This window comes from Antennarius striatus, chromosome 13 (assembly GCF_040054535.1).
Source record: "Antennarius striatus isolate MH-2024 chromosome 13, ASM4005453v1, whole genome shotgun sequence".
Taxonomy (NCBI): domain Eukaryota; kingdom Metazoa; phylum Chordata; class Actinopteri; order Lophiiformes; family Antennariidae; genus Antennarius; species Antennarius striatus.
Window position 1 is genome coordinate 4986642 of NC_090788.1, and position 18082 is coordinate 5004723.

An 18082-nucleotide genomic window follows, 5' to 3' on the forward strand; every position below is an offset into this window, starting at 1 on the left:
TAATAACAATAAATCAAAGCGTGCAATGTTACCGTGTCTCTGAGACGCGGATAATGAAAAGCAGAGTGGGAGCGATGGCCAAACATCGTGTCTAATGTCCCAACAAACTGAGGATCAACTGTTTTCAATTGGAACTTTGAAAAACACATCCAAAAATAAAGAAAGAAAAAATAAAAAGAAAGAAAGAAAAAGCATAAAAATAAGCCCATCCTTCCTTTCCACTCAATAAAAAAAAATATATATTTTACGAGACGTGTTTGCAGATTTTTTTTTCTTTTTTTAGGGGGAAAATTCAACTGGTGCATCTTTTAAAATCATCCCATTTCCTCCTCCCCCTGTTAAACAAGATGCGAGAAAATGCTTGCACTTGCACAAAGCGCCGAGCGCCGTTGTCCCTGTTAGCCCTCTTTTCTCACTTCTTTCATTGCTGTTTAATCCAGTCACATCGGCTCCCTAAAGCAGGTGAAGTCAGCCAAAGACTTTCCCACGGTCTGAGAGCAAATCCAACGCCCCGAGCCCTTCCTGAGGGCCGGCCATCTGTCCGTTCTGTTTGGAGTGTGTTAGGGGGTAAAGCGTCAGCTGCATGACCAAATTCAACGTTCCAACACACCCCTCCTTCGTGGAGAAAAACCCAAAAAAAAGCATCCATTCAGCTCCACACACACACACACACACACTCACACATGCTTGTGTCCAAACACAAACAAATCAACACACAAACAATCAGATACGACTCCAGAATTGCCGTCCAAAGCGCTCGCAAGGCAATCTGTTCTTGTTACAGCCATGAGCGGTTTGCTACAACTGATCTTTTAAACCTGCCTATAAGTACATTTTCAACACGTAGGCAAAAAAATAAATAAATAAAAACATTTAAAAAAAATTACAAAACTACAAGTCAGAACAGATCCCCTCACTTCCTGCTTTTGGTGCCTCAAAAGTTGCCGCTATATAGGAGAGAATCCTGGAGAAGACGATCTGTGGCTCTCTCCGACAAAGGAGTGCATCACATACACCTTGACCTTTGCTCCCTGTGAGGATAAATCATCAGAGCCGCTGTCTCATTCGGAACAATTACCATCTCACCGCTCAAAACGTTGACGCGGCAAAATTAAGAAGCATCTTTTTAAAAAAAAATAAAATAAAATAAAAAAACAGGAAAGAGAAAACAGCTTATTTTGCTACAATCATGTGACGCATTTCTTTCTTTTCCCGACGACACGCTGCCACCACCACCAACCCCCCCCCCCCCCCCCACCTCCCATCACCCCTTACTCTCTTTTTTCGCCCCCCACCTCCTCAAACTGCTATCATTTTATTTCCACTTCTCAAAAATGCGTGACATTGCCTCTGTGGGAGCATGAGAACTGAGCTTCCTCAATAGCAGGGTCCCCCATACCCGGCCCGTAACCATGGAAGCAGATGCCTGCCCTCCCGGCCCTCCTTACCTCCTGTCGATCGCAGGCTGTGAGCTGCTCCGGCGGTGAAAAGAGGCTGCTCCTGCCTTTCTCCTCGCTCTGACCGAACTTGCCCCACTCCTCAAAAGGAGCCATTGAACAGGTCACTGGTCTAGACTTGTTTGCACGGTCCAGGGAGCAGCCTTGATGTAACCCTTGCTCTCCTCTCTCTCTCTCTTTCTCTCTCTGCCTGCCACACCAGCCGCCCAGCGACTGCAGACTGTGGAAGGGGTGGCAAAAAGGGGGGGGGGGGACATTGGAGACGCGGACTTGAAAAGGAGCCCGTCCGATTTTGCCATTGTGCCTTTTTTCATTCATCGATCGAATGAATATCGAACCTTCTGTCCCTGCGTATGTGAAACGGATAGCTTAGCAAGCATTTTTTTTTCCTCCCTCTCTCTCTCTCTCTGTCTCTCTCTCTCTCTCTCTCTCTTTCTCCTTTCTCAGGTGCGGGGCCCAGAGTGGTGATTTATTTTATAAATAATTCTAAAAATGGAATTTTGAATTAAAACTTTGTGTTTTTGCTTTAATAATTCCTGCTAAGATTTATTCTGATGTGGCCTCATTTAAAAAGGTTCAGTGGATTTTAATATTCTTCAATGTTCACTTATAGCATTTTTTTTTTTTTTTAGTGCCTTATTTATTTGACTTTTTTCCAACAAATGTGTGTCAGTGGAAAAATAAAAGTAAAGGTAAAAATAAAGTAATTTGAATTAAGAAAAAAAAATTTTTTTGGATTTGGAATAAATTAAAGACACTGAAATAAGGGACAAGCAGGTATTTGGAGCAATTATATCTAACATTTAAACTGCTTTTTCTTCAAGTCAAAAGTGAATTATATTTTATAGTTTGCAAAAAAAAACAAAAAAAAAAGAAGAAAAATCCAAGCATCCAAAAAAGTTTGATTTCTTTTTTGGAAGGTTAAATTTAATTTACAAATTTTTTCACAAAACTTTGTGGAAATTAAGATGAATGGATCCATTTTGCATTTATCGGACCCAGACCAATTATTTGAAATCCAGACTATGTGACACACAAATGATAACACTAATCATTGGATGTGAAAATGCTCTTTATTCGTCCCTTCATGGCCATCAACATTTACCAGAACATAATCATCATTTCAGGGCTGATAAAATTCTATTTGTTTGCTCTGACTTAGAGTGTGTGTTTGTATATTGACCTCCAGCAGTAATGGTTATGTCTGAGTAGCGGTGCATCTGACAGGGCGATAAGAGAGACGAGGGAGGCGAGAGACGAGGGAGGCGAGAGCCTCGATGACAGCTTCAGTAAAAGGTGAGACGATCAATGTCAACATATCAATATTGTTTAATCAGCGGCGAGGCTACGCAGAAGGTGACCATTTGTTCAATCTGTTTCATAAAGCAGAACTCATTTTGTTGCTTATTTATTTATGGTTTTATGACTTGTCACCTTCTACTTTCTCCTCAGCAGTAAAAAATGAGTAAAAAGGCAAATTTGTTTTCAACATAGAAATTCATAGTGGAAAAGAAATGGACATAATCTCCTTTAAAATAAATAAATAAATAAAAAAAAAGCTCAGAATGTATTTACCTTTGGGATAATATCATTTTAATATGTTGACTGAATAGCTTCAGCAGAATAGCATAAATACATCAGCTTGACATAATAAATACATTTAATCCAGAGTCTAAAAATTAAAGTATATTCAAATTAGAATATTCACTAATTGTTAAAAAAAAAAAAAAATTCCAAACATATTTTTAAACTAAAAATTAGAAAAGCAATCCTTCAAAGTGAAGGAGCAACTCTCGCCTCCATCTTCTATGTGACAAGCTGCTCCGCATGCAGGGGCCAATCAAAGGGGGCAGAAGGGAGAACAAAACAGGGCAGAAAATGAGCAAATTCAAAGGCAGAGGAAGGAAAGCAAAGGAGCCAGTGAAGTAAGAAGCCAAAGGCATTGTGTTCGCACAACAATCAAGGCTGCTCACAGAGAGAGAGAGAGAGAGCACCGGGCCTGCCTCTGAGAATATCAGTAGCACAAGCCACGTCCAGACAGACTGACAGCTGCAGCAGGAGAGCTGGACGCAGACGTGGAAATAAATGAGGGAAAAGCTGCTAAACAGCAAAAACTAATGCAATGTTATAAGCTTAGTTAGTTTGACCTCCATTAAAATGCATTTAATTTCAGTTTTAAAAAAACAAACAATTCATGCATATGTTGATCTAAATAAATGTCTGCTTAATGCATGAGTGTAGAGTTGTATTTGTCTATATTTACAATGTGATTTTTTTTAAAATGAATTTGGATTTTAATGAAAATAAAATTTCAGCTTACATTCCTATTTTTGTCCCAAAAAAAAAAAAATTACCTGATGAGCTATTTTGTTGATATTTGAAATATTTAATCCTAAACTCCTAAAAATGATGATAAAGAAATATAAAATAAAATTTAAATTTCTTTTTTTTTTTAAAAAACAAAACAAAACAAATCAAACTAAAACGAAGCTGTGCTGAACTGGAAATACAGATGTAGGATGCTGCTGGTGCAGATGGGCTGTGGGTGGGTTGGGGTGGGGGGGTGGGGGGTCTCATATGAACTGACATCAACACACCGACAGGGCCAGGCCAGACAAATGTACCACAAAGACATGCTCTATCTTCCTGTCTAATATTACACCCCAACACGAGCCCCGTGTTTTACACAACAATAAAAAGATTATATGGGGCTCTGTGGGCAGCAGGGAATTTTAAAAAAAAACAAAACACGATGAGGAAGCTTTTCATTTATTTCCACTTAAAGCTAAAATAATTTTCAGACTAATATAAAATTGTTGTTCAAATTGTCTTGGAATACAATAAAATAAAGAAAAATAAAAAATAAAATAACTCCAATAACTTGAAGCTTTTTTTTCCTTCTCCTTCTTCATCTGGGATGCAGAGATTTAATAACTAATAACTGTATTGGTCGCATTTTGATTAGAACAATTAGAATAAAATAAATCTCTTCAGAGAGAACCAGAAGAATCTTTGGATTTCTCTACACCTCTCCCTCTCTTTCTCTTTCTCTCTCTCTCTCTCTCTCTCACACACACACACACACACACACACACACACACACACACATCCTAACAACAGCTCTGGCAGATGGTCCCTGGGACATACAAGCGATACCCAGAATCTCATCATCACCATCATCCTGCCTGGAAACACTGGCAGCAGAACGCCAAGTTCAGTCTGGTCACACCACCGCAAAGACACGACCCGGTGTCAGCAACACACACACACACACACACTCAAACACACACACACACACACACACACATCAGAACGAGACGGCTCAGCTAACCAAATACAAGCACAGCGTTTTGAGGGGATGAGAGCTCCCGCTCTGATTCCTGATCCCTCTCTTCCCTCGTCTGTGAGACGATCCTGCCCCGCTCTCCTGGAGGCAGGCAGCAAAAGGTCCGAGCGAAGCTCACAACCACACGATGGCCTTCAAGTGAAGAATCAATTTATTCAAATGAATATTTTAAGAAAATAATAACATGTGCTCTTTTGTGATAATGGAAGAGCCTCTAGGTGAGATGAAATGGTGCTGATGCACAATAGAAAAGAGTCTCCGTTGACTCGGTCGCCATTACTGGTGACCTGATGTCCTTTCTCTGGACCACAAAGGCAGGAGTCCCGCCCCTGCCCCCCCCCTGCTGGGGTCAAGCCCATAGACGGCTGCACCAGACACAGAGGGCATCATAATCTCCTCACAATCCACAATGCAAAGCCAATCCAGAACATCTTTACTAGATTATCTGCCTCCAACTATTTCCCTCGCAAACTAGCTTCTGAATTTACTGGCCGTTAAAACTGATCTCCTGGTGAACGCCGACATCACGACAGCGGGGCCCTGGTGAGAAATGACACATTTGTTTTGCGAGGCAGCTATACGTTCACGATGCCTTCGAGGCGTCTCCTGCATTCGCCACGGCGAACGATCAGCCGGGGCGCCGTCGCCCGAGTCAAACATTAAGGTGCATCAGAACAAAGGGGGCCCTCGCCGTAACCACCGCTCTGAGCACGCTTTAATTAGGTGTGGAGCAACAAATCCTCCCCATTCAGAGGCCGGACACTTGTGGTGTTGGAGTGGAGTGTATCGACGGTGAAAGAGTGCTGTCATAACACTAGAGGAGTGTCCCCTCCCTCACAAAGACACACACTGGTTCACTAATGCCTGTGTGTTAACAAGCCCATCGTCTGCTTCTCTAATTCATTGTCTCCTGAATGGGTGCTAATGGAGAGACAAAACAGCATGCACACACACACACACACACACACACACACACACACACACACACACACACACACATACACACAATGAGGCCCTCCTGCAATGTACTGCTCTTTTTATGGAGACCCAACACGTCTATAGGTTGAGGGAAGACATGCCATCAATCAGCTTCACTCTGAACAGCCACTAGAAAAATTAGAAGTTTTTGTTTCTAGAATAAAGTTAAATTATAAATCTGTAACAACAGGCTGAAGGGGGGGGGGGGGAGAAATGTATGAAAAATTAAATTCAAAATATTCAAAACTAAATGAAAATATAATGAAAATGTAAATTGGTGCAAATAAAATGTTACTTTAATGTCATGAAACCAGTATTTGTGGAATAAAATGTTTTATTTTGAAATAAATTAGATGGAATTGCAAAAGCAATATTTGAACTTTTTTTTTTTACTTCACTATATTTTCCAATTTTTTTAAAAATGTCTATATTTTATAAAACTGCAGGTTTGATTTTTTTTTTTTTTTTTTTTTTTTTTTCAGGAGGTTCAAAAGAAAAATATTTTTGCTGATTTGCTCCTTCATTAATGAAAACTCACTGCAGGCACACTTTTGGCAACAGTCCACTCAGATAAAGGATAAAGTAACTCCAGACTGGGCTTGAATGGGTGGTGGGATCGAATAAAAACCAGGATATCCACCGAGACCAATCTTGTTTGAAAGATCCCTGCTGTTACATCCATCCTCAGCAGTCCGGTCTGGGAGGCCCATTGTGTCCCAGACACTGAAGAAGAACGCCAACTCCAAATTTAGTAAGTAAGGGATGCTTGAAATTCAATATGAATTCAATTTAAGGCCACACATTTTACTACAATATTAATGCCCCTGTTTGAGTATTTAAATACAAAACCAGAATAAAAGCTTTCGTTTCAAATCTTTATATTATGATCAAACATTTTTTGGTTTTCACAATTAGATTCATCTCTCCATTTAAATTTTATTTATTAAGATAAAATACAAAAAAAGTATTTTAACACAATCTCCTTTAGGGCAAAAAGACAGTTACATAAAACATATATATGTTTTAATAAAATGAAATTAAATACAGCTGCACCATTAATTGCAATTTAGACTTTAAGTGCATAATTTATTTTTTTATTTTTTTATTTTTTTGGGGGGGGGAGGGTATTGCAGAATGTATTTGATATTTCAAGCAAAATAAAAGCATCAAACAGATAACACAAATTAAAACAGGAAAATATCCTTCTCACCAGCAAAGAAGTCAAATCAGTTACGTATGGCGATAATTTAGGCTGGACTAGGAAATGAGGATTAATAAAATAAAGAGACAAAAAAAAAGGGGGGGGGGGGATGTCAGGCAGAACTGGCGTCCCGTGGGATTTATCATGGCTGTCTGTGCAAATGTAAGACAGAGACAGTGACGGAGAACGAGACGGCGCTCGCTGGTCCTCAAGTGTATCTAATTGTGTGAGTCCAATTATTTTTTAATCTTTAATGCAAGCAAATGTACACACACACACACACACACACACACACACACACACACACACACACACACACACACACACAGAGCTGAAAATGGTCTCGTCTCTCGGCTCTGGTCCGAGGGCAGAGGCTGGGCAGTGTCTCTAAACAGACTCCAGGTCAGCCCAAACAGTGGCAGCCATTCATGACCAAATCAAGTTGATGTGAGATTCTGTCCCGCCTCTGCCCCCCACCCCCCACCACCACCATCCGCCATTTCCATATGAATGTGGAATATGCTAAAAAAAAAAAAAAACACACACACACACACACACACACACAAAACAAGCATGATCCTTGTCCAGGAGAGCCACTGCAGGGTGAGAAAACACACATTTGCAGGGAGAACTCCACATCCTCCCCCATGACAAATAACATAAATACTGGCATCATAAAGCACATTTAAAAACACACGCAGACTCGTTCCCTCTATCTTCCCTCTGCACACATTCAAACCCGGCCAAGGTCAACGCCACCCGTCATCCGAGCAGCTTATGAATCAAAACAGAATTGCACACACATATTTAAAAAGGCTTTATCATGAATGGACACACACACAACTGCACACGCAAGAGCAACTCCATCCAGATCGACATCCCATAAAGGATTTTAGCAGCACAAAGGCTTTGTCCTGAAAGACAAACAGCAGAAATCGCGGCCATGAAGGTCGATGAGCGGACAGACGTACGCGTGGAGGAGAGAAGTGAGGAAGCCTGAGACGACACCAGAGCGAGAACGAAGGATGAAGACGGATCTGCACACCCTGGATGTCATCCTAGCGTCCCCACTCTCTGCTACCTGGCAGGCCCCCACGGCGAAGCCATCGCGCCGTCACGTGCTCACATGTGTTTGGTTCAGGCCTCCGAAGGCAGACAGACAACGCCGCACGCTCCTATTGTTCCCCTCCATCGTTTTACACGGAGGCAAAACCCCAATCCTGAGCGCCTGTTTTAAAGGTGGGCTCAAACCCCGGAGCGGCGAGGCCATCTATTACCAGGACGGATGAGAGGAGTGGGTGGGAGAGGGACGAAGACCCCCCCCCCCCCCCTAAACAGAGAGAAAGCAAATAAAGCCCAACGGTTGCAATACAAGACAGTGTTCATGTTTTCTGTCTGATTTATTATTTGTCGACTCCAGGACGGCTGAAATCACAGTTACGTCTGGGAATACGGAGAGGAGAACAGATGGAGGCACAGATTTTTATGTTATCATTTGAACCACCTTTATAAAGTACAGGAGCATCAAACTAGTACAAATCATCAACTCCTTAGAGATGAGAGCAGAATTTGTGGTTTTAAGCATGAGTTTTGTTAGATGATGCACGTTCAAATATCAAATGAATTTGGTCGTCTGAATTTTCAAAAAAAAAACAAAAACCCCCAAAAACAACAATTAAAAAAACTGACAAAATATTTTAAAATACAGCTTTCAGCTTTCACACCTGCCCTTTAGTTTTGAAGAAAAAAAATAATGGCTATTCTGATTTTTTTTTAAAAATTATTTATTTTTCTCGTTCTTGTTCCGTAGCATTTTTTTTTTTTTTTTTTGCAAAGACTGGAACATTTCAAAAGATACCGTAATCGTTTGCATCAATCAAAAGCGTCCGTCTGGTCGATGATAAATAAAATCATTAGAAAACAAAAAAGGAAAATGTATTCCAGTCCATTAATGTGTGTAAAATGATTATTTATGCAGGTTTTTTAAACACGTTTGCTGCAGTGCGGTTACAATAAACGCCACAGACAAGTTCTGAACCTCTGTGATCACAGGGCCGCTTGTTGCTGATTTCAACATCATTGCAAAGTAATTTAATTTGAAAACATCCCATGAGCGCTTAAGTCCACTCATGTAAATTCAGCCGTCGAGGTTCAGTCCGGTTTGACCTCACGAGGGGACCGACGCCGGGTTTCGTTTCACAGCTGTTGGTGACTGAAGCTCGGTGATTCAAACCTCCCAGAAATATCTGTCACTGGGCTGCAGCCAGATGTGCTCAGAATGGACCAATCAGACGGCAGGGATTTTGCCTCCCTTGGTTTCCACTTGTCAGAAACAGGTGATATTTGTTAGGGCCAGTTGACTGGGGTTGGCGCAGCGTTTGCACCGTGGAAAAAAAAAAAAACCCCTCCGTTGTGAGATGTTTTAGTGGCCCTGACAGAGTTTAACAAATAGTTTTCTTGAAGTGATATTAGAGCAGTGATTTATCTGCTGTGTGCAGTCTGGTCTGGTTACCATCAGCCCACAACCGGACACCTGTGCACAGCTCGGCTAGATAATCACAAAGTGGGGATCTCAACCAGATTGCGCGTCTTATCTACAAAGAGCGCTCGCTCCTGTCCTGCATCATAAAGTTACAAGAGACTTTAAACGGATTAACAACATGGAATGTTGGTACAAGATTTCATATCGTCTTGTTCAAACAGCATCAAAGAGAGGAGAGGAAACAAACGGGGGTTTTTACTGTACGGCAAAAAAAAAAAAAAAAACGAAGAATAAAAGAGAGAGAGAGAGATTTGATCTCCTACTCTTTGGACAATGTCCTCCTGGCCTGGTGTGATCTGGACTGAGTCACAGTGTGCGACCTTCTCCAGCAAACACACTGGTCTCTGCCAGCTACACAAACAGCCAGAGAGAACATGACATCACCCCTCTATCATGCACCACATACACTGGAGGCCCACAGTTCAGCAGGTTCAAATGCTCCCAAGCAGGAGGAGGGGGATCCTCGCTTCAACGGGGCTGGAACTCAAGCCCGAGAGTCCTGGAGCGAGGTGCCGACCCATCTGTAACAGGGCGGTTATTATCCTACGAGAACCACCTCCTCTTTTTTAGAATCGGGCCTGCTCGGCCAGAGCCATTAAGGCGGCGGCGGCGGCGGCGGCGGCGGCGTCACAGTTTAGTCTAACGCTGATTTATTTCTGTCCCCACTAAGATGAGACTACAGTGTGACCATGTTGTTGATGTGAACGGAATATAGTCCCTCTGCTGGCATGTGGAGGATGCCCCCCCCCCCACCTCCCACCCCCCTAGTATAAGTCTGACTAGCCTCAGCAGGAGTAAACAGACACTCCTTCCTCTGGGTGGCCCGAGCAAGGAGGCATCAATCCCACCTGGCAATCACTACCCCCACCAACCCACCCCCCGGTGACATTCAAACAGATTTCATCTCACGCTTACGACATTACCCCCCCACCCCACCCCCCACCCCAGCTCTTCAATGGCTAACATGCGGAAATGATTTTGGACTTGGTTCCGGTCCAATAAACAGACTCCACATCTGGGTCGGTGTCATCATCATGGTGTCAAAAAGGGGGCGTTTTTTTTTTTTTTTTGGGGGGGGGTGTTTCAATTTACAGATAACATGAAAAACGACGGTTTCTGACAAGGAAAATATAACCTTGTCCGAGAAACGCAAAGAAAACCCAAGAAGAAACAAGAAGGTGGAGGCAGGAGGTGGGTGGTGGGTGGGTGGTGGTGTTGGGGATGGGGGGGTGGGGGACCTGCTGTTCACGATGTGGCCCAGAATCTATTCATTGCTCCCGTTTAATTTCTTTTGGGTGCATAATCCTTTCACTTTCAATAGCAAATTTAACAGTCCCCAAGGCCTAAGCACCAGACTGGTCAATACAAAACCAGACAACTAATTACTGAGCCCCCCCCACCCCACCCTACCACCACCACCACCTCACTCTCCCTCCCCCAGCCACCCCTCCACCCTTCTTCCTCCCTTTCTCTCTCTCTCTCTCTCTTTCTTTCTCCAGCAGCTGTGGGGTTCATGTACACAAGGGCAGCAGTCAGCCAGTATTAGGTTTCCACTTCCCAGATCTCCCTTAAAAGCCTGTCCCATAATGGCCCTTCAGTCACACAAACACGGGTTGGGTTTCACACACACACACACACACACACACACACACACACACACACACACACACACACACACACACACACACACACACACACACAAAAAAGCACAAACAGTTGGACAACCACATGCGAAAATTCACTTGAGCCATTTTGAAAATTCTTAAAATAGAGTTCTGCTTCCGTTCCTTTCAAAGCATTTTCCTCTTCTTCTTCTTCTTCTTCTTCTTCTTCTTCTTCTTCTTCTTTCCTCTTTTTTTTTTTTTGTTGTTGTTGTATAAATTGCCTTTTATTTTGAAAAACCACTTCATCGCATCGATTATCGTCTCCCGGTGGGCCGAAAAAAACCACCCAAAAAGTAAATAGCATGTTTACTGAAGAGACGACGACATAAACGTCCATGATGTCTAGCCGTTAAGCGGTAGCTTTACCAGCGTGTAATTAGCATGTAATTGACACCTTGTTTTCAAGTTATAAATTACAGCACAACTTGACAGGCTGTTTGGCTAATAAAAAAACACTAAAAGCTGACCTACATCTAAGCACTTAAAGCGTTTAGTGGGGCTGAAACCAGCATCCATGAATCAGTGAAAATTATTTCTATCATTATTCTACAAAAACAATAAAATATTTTCCTGAGCATAAATTGTCGAGGTTTTTTTTTTTTTTTTTTTTTTTTTTTTAATTGATGACATCATTGAGTGTGGTGGATCAATTGGTTCGGAATTTAATTTATACATTAAAGAACAAAAAAAAAGTACCTTTATTTAAATGATTGATGATTAAAGAGCAAAATCAAAAGTAATGATCTGTTAAAAAAAAACAAAAAAACAAAACTAATAAAGTTTCAAACCCAATTCCAAACATTTCAATTATTAGTTTGCTAAAAAAAAAAAAAAAAAGGAAATCCCTTATAAATGGTTCTGAATTGACCCCTAAATATTTCAAATCAATGCGCCATTGGAGCCATTGCTACAAATGAAAAACGACTTACCCCCCCCACCCCCGATGAGTGAACGCCCACCCTGTGATGATGATAACACGGTCATGATAGCGAGCTGAACGCCCATAATGTGTTGTGTTGTGACTGCTGCCCGGTGCTTTACAGCCCCGCTCTATAAACACACACTCTCAGCTCCGATGGCGTCCCGCCTCGGCTCAGCCCCTAATTTGCTGATGGGGTTTTAAAAAGTGCCTTAGTTAAGATCACTCCCCCCCCCCCCCAGATAATGGGAAGAGTTGCCCCCCTGTGACCCGCCTGGAGTGTCCTTTGTCTCACTGCTAATGTTTGCCTTAGCACAGCCGCTTCTCGCCGGACCGCCGTAAAACAGGAAGCACTAAATGTAAGGAAGCCATTACCCAGTGTGCTCTCCACGGGCTCCCACCCCCACCCCACCCCCACCCCCCATATCAATGTGACCACCGCCGGGCTGAGATTGCTAAAAGCTAGCAGTTTAAAACGGTGTGGAAGCTCACACACCCACAAAGACGTGCACACAACTCGTCCCACGACACAAGAAACGGAAAAATCCAAAAACGAATCTCTCGAAATTTGATCAGACATAAAATTAAGCTCCTCCCTCGTGTTTTCTTTATGCGTGAATTGGGTTCACGAAACTACAAATACCACGTTCAACTAGACAAAGTCGGTTTCCAGAGTCCACTCGCTCCCTTTGGTTTGCTCTCACCTCCTCCTTTGTGTCGACGAGGACAGCTGGATAAGAAATGGATCACTGATCAAGGGCCTCCATCGCAGACGTGACAATCGCCGACCCTACGGGGGCCATTTGTGTGAGCGCACATGTCCGTGGTAAGCAGTAAGCAGGCTGTCTTTGCAACACCTGGATTTGTATTACCTTTATTTTCAATACCACCGTCAACATTTCGTCTCCTTTATCTTATTCTTACAATATAAATACAAATAAGTGAAGATGCTGATTGATTACAGACAATGCCTGTTATTGTCCACTGCGAGGGCCCAAAGCCTGTCCCAAGGCATTAATAATTCAATACGAATCTGACTTATCATCTGTCATCATTACTGAGAGAGGAATGACATTTTACATCCATCTGTGCTAAAGAAAGTAACTTATGCTAATGAGCATGTTTTTTTTTTAATCATAGAAATAAAGGGTTTTATGTTTGTCACCTTTAGAGTGAATGCTTTAACCCAACTTTAACACCCATGCTAATATGACTCCAGGTTATTATCCATACAGTACAAGCAATGCAACATGAAGGGGACAACCTTACTGTAATAGTAATATCATGGACTGGATGGGGGGTGGGGGGGTGGGAGTGGGAGTGGACATCACAATGTGTGAGAAAGCCCCTTCCTCCTGGTGGAGTGAACCGCAGCGCCGCTGCAAGGGCCTGACAACATACTTTAACCTCATAAAAATGTTAACAAGTCAACGAGAAAAAGCTCCGGAGTGTGCCCCCCCCACCCACACACAGACACACACACACACACACACACACACACACACACACACACTCTCACCGCTGCATTGAAGAGTTCAGGACATCGGCAGGAGGAGACGACACCAATGTCAAAATCAACTTGGCTGGAGTCTGAACAACTCCTTGTGACACCGGAGATTATTTCCAGATGTTTGATTGATTTGTGCAAGTCGATAAACTGATTTCAAACAACGTGTGTGTGTGTGATTTGAAGTGAATAAAAAGTGAAAAATCCTGATACACCTATTGGTTTCTGACATCGCTACACCTCTGATCGTCGCCATATTTGACTTATGATGACAGTTCTGGATGATTACTCCTCATAGGAGAGATTAGATATCCATCCACTTTTAGACAAGACTTTCTGTGATCAACAAGCGATCAACTGGACGATTGTCCTGGGAAAAAGCCAAAAGTCCATCAGGCGACAGTTTTCCCGGCCTGGGGGAGGGGGTGGGGGTCGTTATGAACTGCTGCATTGTCACATCGTATTCCTTCCTGAAGCAGCATGGATTCACATTCACACACTGTTCCCACGTTAATCAGAAGATTCCCATTCAGACGGACGTCTCTTTGTTCAACACCGACGGCGAAACTCGAATCCGCCGTCGGGACGCTATCGCTAGGAGAAGGAACCACTGGTGTTTCCATCTGGGACACTTGTATTCGCGACATTTAGTGCTGGGGTGAGGGGGTGGGGGGTGGGGGGGGCGGAGTAAGAGAGGTCAACGGGGTTGTCACTCTTTGCATTTATGTGCACTTTAGTAAATTGATCAGAACCCCGGGTAAGGTAATACTGAGATTATTGCGACTGTCATACAAACATCTTAACAAAGTTATCCTGCTTGCATTAAGGTTGTAATCGGAGTGGAACTCGATTTACAGGGATAGATTGCTCATCGATCTTACAAATGACTCGACATTCGCAGAATACGCCGTACATCTTGTTTAGATTCCGTTCACAAACTGAAAGAAGTAGCCAAACAGCCACAGAAAAGTAAAACACGCAATGCGCTGTATTGTTAAATGTACGAATTAATAAATACATTAAACTGACTTTTAATTTCCTATTTTCCCGTGTGCCTTTTTAAGTGCTAACCACCAAGCTGCTCCTTCTGTCCAGCAGGTAAATGGCACAGACGTGTTTTAATTAAAATCGTGGTTACTCTGTGGAGACGTTAACGTTCTCTCTGGGCGACTAAACATTTCTTTGGTGGTTTTTTTATTTTTTTTAAATTTTTTTAATCAAAACATGTAAGTTCTGTCTAGTTTCAGCAGCACAAGAGGAAACCAACTCCTATTTCCTACGGTAGTCAGATCCTGTCTGCTTTCTGAGGTCCTGTTTTCATCCTGAATGGCACCTCTGTCATTCACGTGGCAGCAGGAGGCTAACAGCTAATAAATCACTGCTACTAAGTGAGCTTTTCCTTTCATTGCTTGCAAACAACTGGGCTAATTTATAACCAGAGGAGGCTTTAGGGAGAGGCTATAATTGGACGTGGAGGTCAGCCGGGTTATCTGACGACGTGTCTTCACCTGGCGTGGACAACAAATCCCTGAGATCAGCTGTGTTCACCAAAATGAGCATTAAAACAAAGAAATAACTGTAAGATACTAATAATCTAGACTCATGATTGAGGGGATGAATGTGACTTTACATCTGATGCAAAGTCAGATTTTAGGCAAATTTAAATTTTCCATAAAAGTATTTTCAGTGAGGCTCACAGGTCAAATTTAATTCTTTAACATCAACATCTCCCCAAGTTTTGCACCAATCAAGAAAAGACTTCAAATAAAACTTATTGTTGGATAAATATATTTTTATTTCCCTCTGCAGGTGGTTGAAGGAGCAGAAGGAGTCAGTCAGATCGACGGCCTCTGATTTCCTCAAAGAGACGCGAGTCGAGGGAGTGAGGTCAAAACCCCAAAGTGCCAGTGAACCATCAAGGTGAGACACATAAATCACAGCTCTCAAGTTCAATCGCTCTCTAAAAGGAGTTCATGCACTTCCTCCCGCAGCTCAGCTCCTTTCATAGACTCCGCTCTTAAGTGAAAAGACGGTTCGTCGTTTTCTTTAAAGCGACTTCCGCTAACTTGTAAAAGCTTTTGCCACTCAGGCGGCTGCGTTTTGTTTGAAAGGATGCAGAAATACATTTGAATTCATGTTGTTTACTTTTTCTTTTCTTTTTTTAAATGACATTTTCTATTACCTCGGTTTTATGATCTATGCAAAGTCATGCAAAAAAAAAAAAAAAAAAATTAAAATAGAAGCAAATGTCAGTGTGTAGTGTTTTAACGGCTGTGCTCCGGATGGTATCGCTTCCATTCAGCACATAATGGAGTTATTCAGTCAGCCTGCATTAGTGCAACATCTGCCGTGACCTGTTCTAGAAGGATATGGAGGCCAACCAAGAAAAATAACCTGCGAATAAACCTTTTCAACAGCACGTACGCGGAAAGTCTGCAACCGAAGCGGAGCGAAGTTCAACCATTAAAATCTGTCCGAGAACTTAGGATTCCCTAAGTGTCCGTTGGACTTTTAGTTCTCCTGCTGGATGTGATGCTTCTTTGCTAAAAATGTTTCTAGAAAAGCTGATGAATAAGACACACACACACACACACACACACACACACACACACACACACACACACACACACACACACACACACAAAAAGGACGTTTAGCCCATAAGGAGCCTGAAAAGATACTGATGCTCATTGTCTGGTGAAAAGTGAAACCAGCGAGCGACTGATCAATTTCCTCACTTTAATGAAGGGCATGAACAGCAACCGTCCGTCCAGCCAACAGAAACATAGAGGAAAAAAGAGGGGTGGGGGTGGGGGGGGGGCATGCATGTTTCACTGTGACTAAAAAAGTTTTCAGAGCCATTGTGTCGCCTTGACAAAGTGCCATTCTCTTTGACCTCTCCAGATTCCCCCTCCACCCCCGCCCCGCCTCCTTTTCCAGTCTACCTTGACCCTCAAAAAGTTCAAAAAAAAAAAAAAAAAAGCACAAAAAGTCCTTCCTGTTACCCACGTTTCAGCCTAGCGATGGGAAAAACTCAATGTGTGATTTCTGCATGCAAAAAAAAAAAACCACAACGATGAGAATTCAGACGCATGAGGATTCACCAGGGGGGGGTTGGGGGTGGGGGAGGGGGGGGTACAGAACTTCCAGATAAGGAGAGAAGGACTTACCGCCAAGCTTTGCGACATCTCGATCCAAGAATGACAGATTCCTCTCTTGTTTATCTCCGATCCACTTCCATTGCTTTGTTTTTTTGGGGTTTTTTTTTTTTTTTTTTTGTTGGTTTTTCTCAGCTCTCATATGGCACTACCCCACCCCCACCCACCACTCTCACCCACCACGGTCGCTGCCACCCCTCCAAGAGGCAGAAAGCAGAAAGAGAGAGAGAGAGAGAAAGAGTCCCGGCGTGTGGAGATGGAGGGGATTGTTGCAGCTGTGCGCCGCCGTCAGGAAGTAAAATCCTCTCCTCCATGTGAGTCTGCAGCACCGCCGAAAGAGGCGACGGACACAAAGTGATCCTCTTATACACACGGCCCCCGGCGAAAAAGAGTACGGGAAAGAGAGAGAGACAAAGAGGGAGAGGGAGGGAGGAAGACAGAGGGAACGGCTGTGCAGGAAAACAAGCTGGTTAGAAGGCCGAGGTTGAACAGCAGGTTCAAGTTTTCGGCGTTTCCCTTCAGAGCGTCGCTTCGGCTCTGCCGGCTGAGTGGGAGGGAACAAGAGGGAGCCTCTAGGAAGCCGAGGAAATACATAATACCTTCCAGCTTCTTTCTACCCCCACTTCTCCCTCCCTCTCTCACTCTTTTCTCTCACTCTCTATCACTCTTTCTCTCTCTCTCTCTCTCTCTGGTAATAAGCTTGGCTGCAGAAAAACTCCCTCCCCCCTCCTCCTCCTCCTCCTCCTCCTCCTCCTCCTCCTCCTCCACACGCTGGAATGCGAGTTTCAAGAGGCCCAGTTAGACGACCCTCAAAGTCACTGCACCTTGACCCCGGGTCAGACGCTGTGTGTGTGTGTGTGTGTGTGTGTGTGTGTGTGTGTGTGTGTGTGTGTGGGCGGGGCTGAAAGCTTCAGTTGTGTCTGCGTGTGCTTAAATTTGTGAGGCCAGCTTTTTGGCTCACAAGATCATATAACCGAAGCAGGACGGCCACTTGACAGATATAATACCGTCAAGACGTTATCGCCGCGGTAACCGGTCGCCGTCGAGGTTTACACCGACGATACATGCTGTCTAGTTTTGTTCAACTGGATCCACCCCCCCCCCAAAAAAAAAAACCCCAAAAAAAACGCGAGAAACAAATTAGCGAATTTTAAAAGTGTTTCTATTCCCTGGTTTCACATTTGTGGCGGGAAAATTTTTGATTGGATGAAAAAAAAAACAACTTTTTTTTTAATTTATTTTTTTTAATCAGGCAGGTTTGTTTAAGTCGAAGAGATGCAGGTTCTGTCTGCCAGTCAGGACCCGCTATT

General features: G+C 43.1%; 1 long non-coding RNA gene across 1 annotated transcript in view; it reads right to left on the bottom strand.

Moving 5' to 3' along the window:
• Nucleotides 1–17439, bottom strand: part of LOC137606506 (uncharacterized) — a 46455-nt gene extending 29016 nt beyond the window's left edge. Inside the window, exon 1 of the long non-coding RNA XR_011037855.1 lies at nucleotides 16785–17439. This is a non-coding gene — a long non-coding RNA (uncharacterized lncRNA). The remainder of the gene's footprint in view (nucleotides 1–16784) is intronic.
• Between the last annotated feature and the right edge of the window lie 643 nt (nucleotides 17440–18082).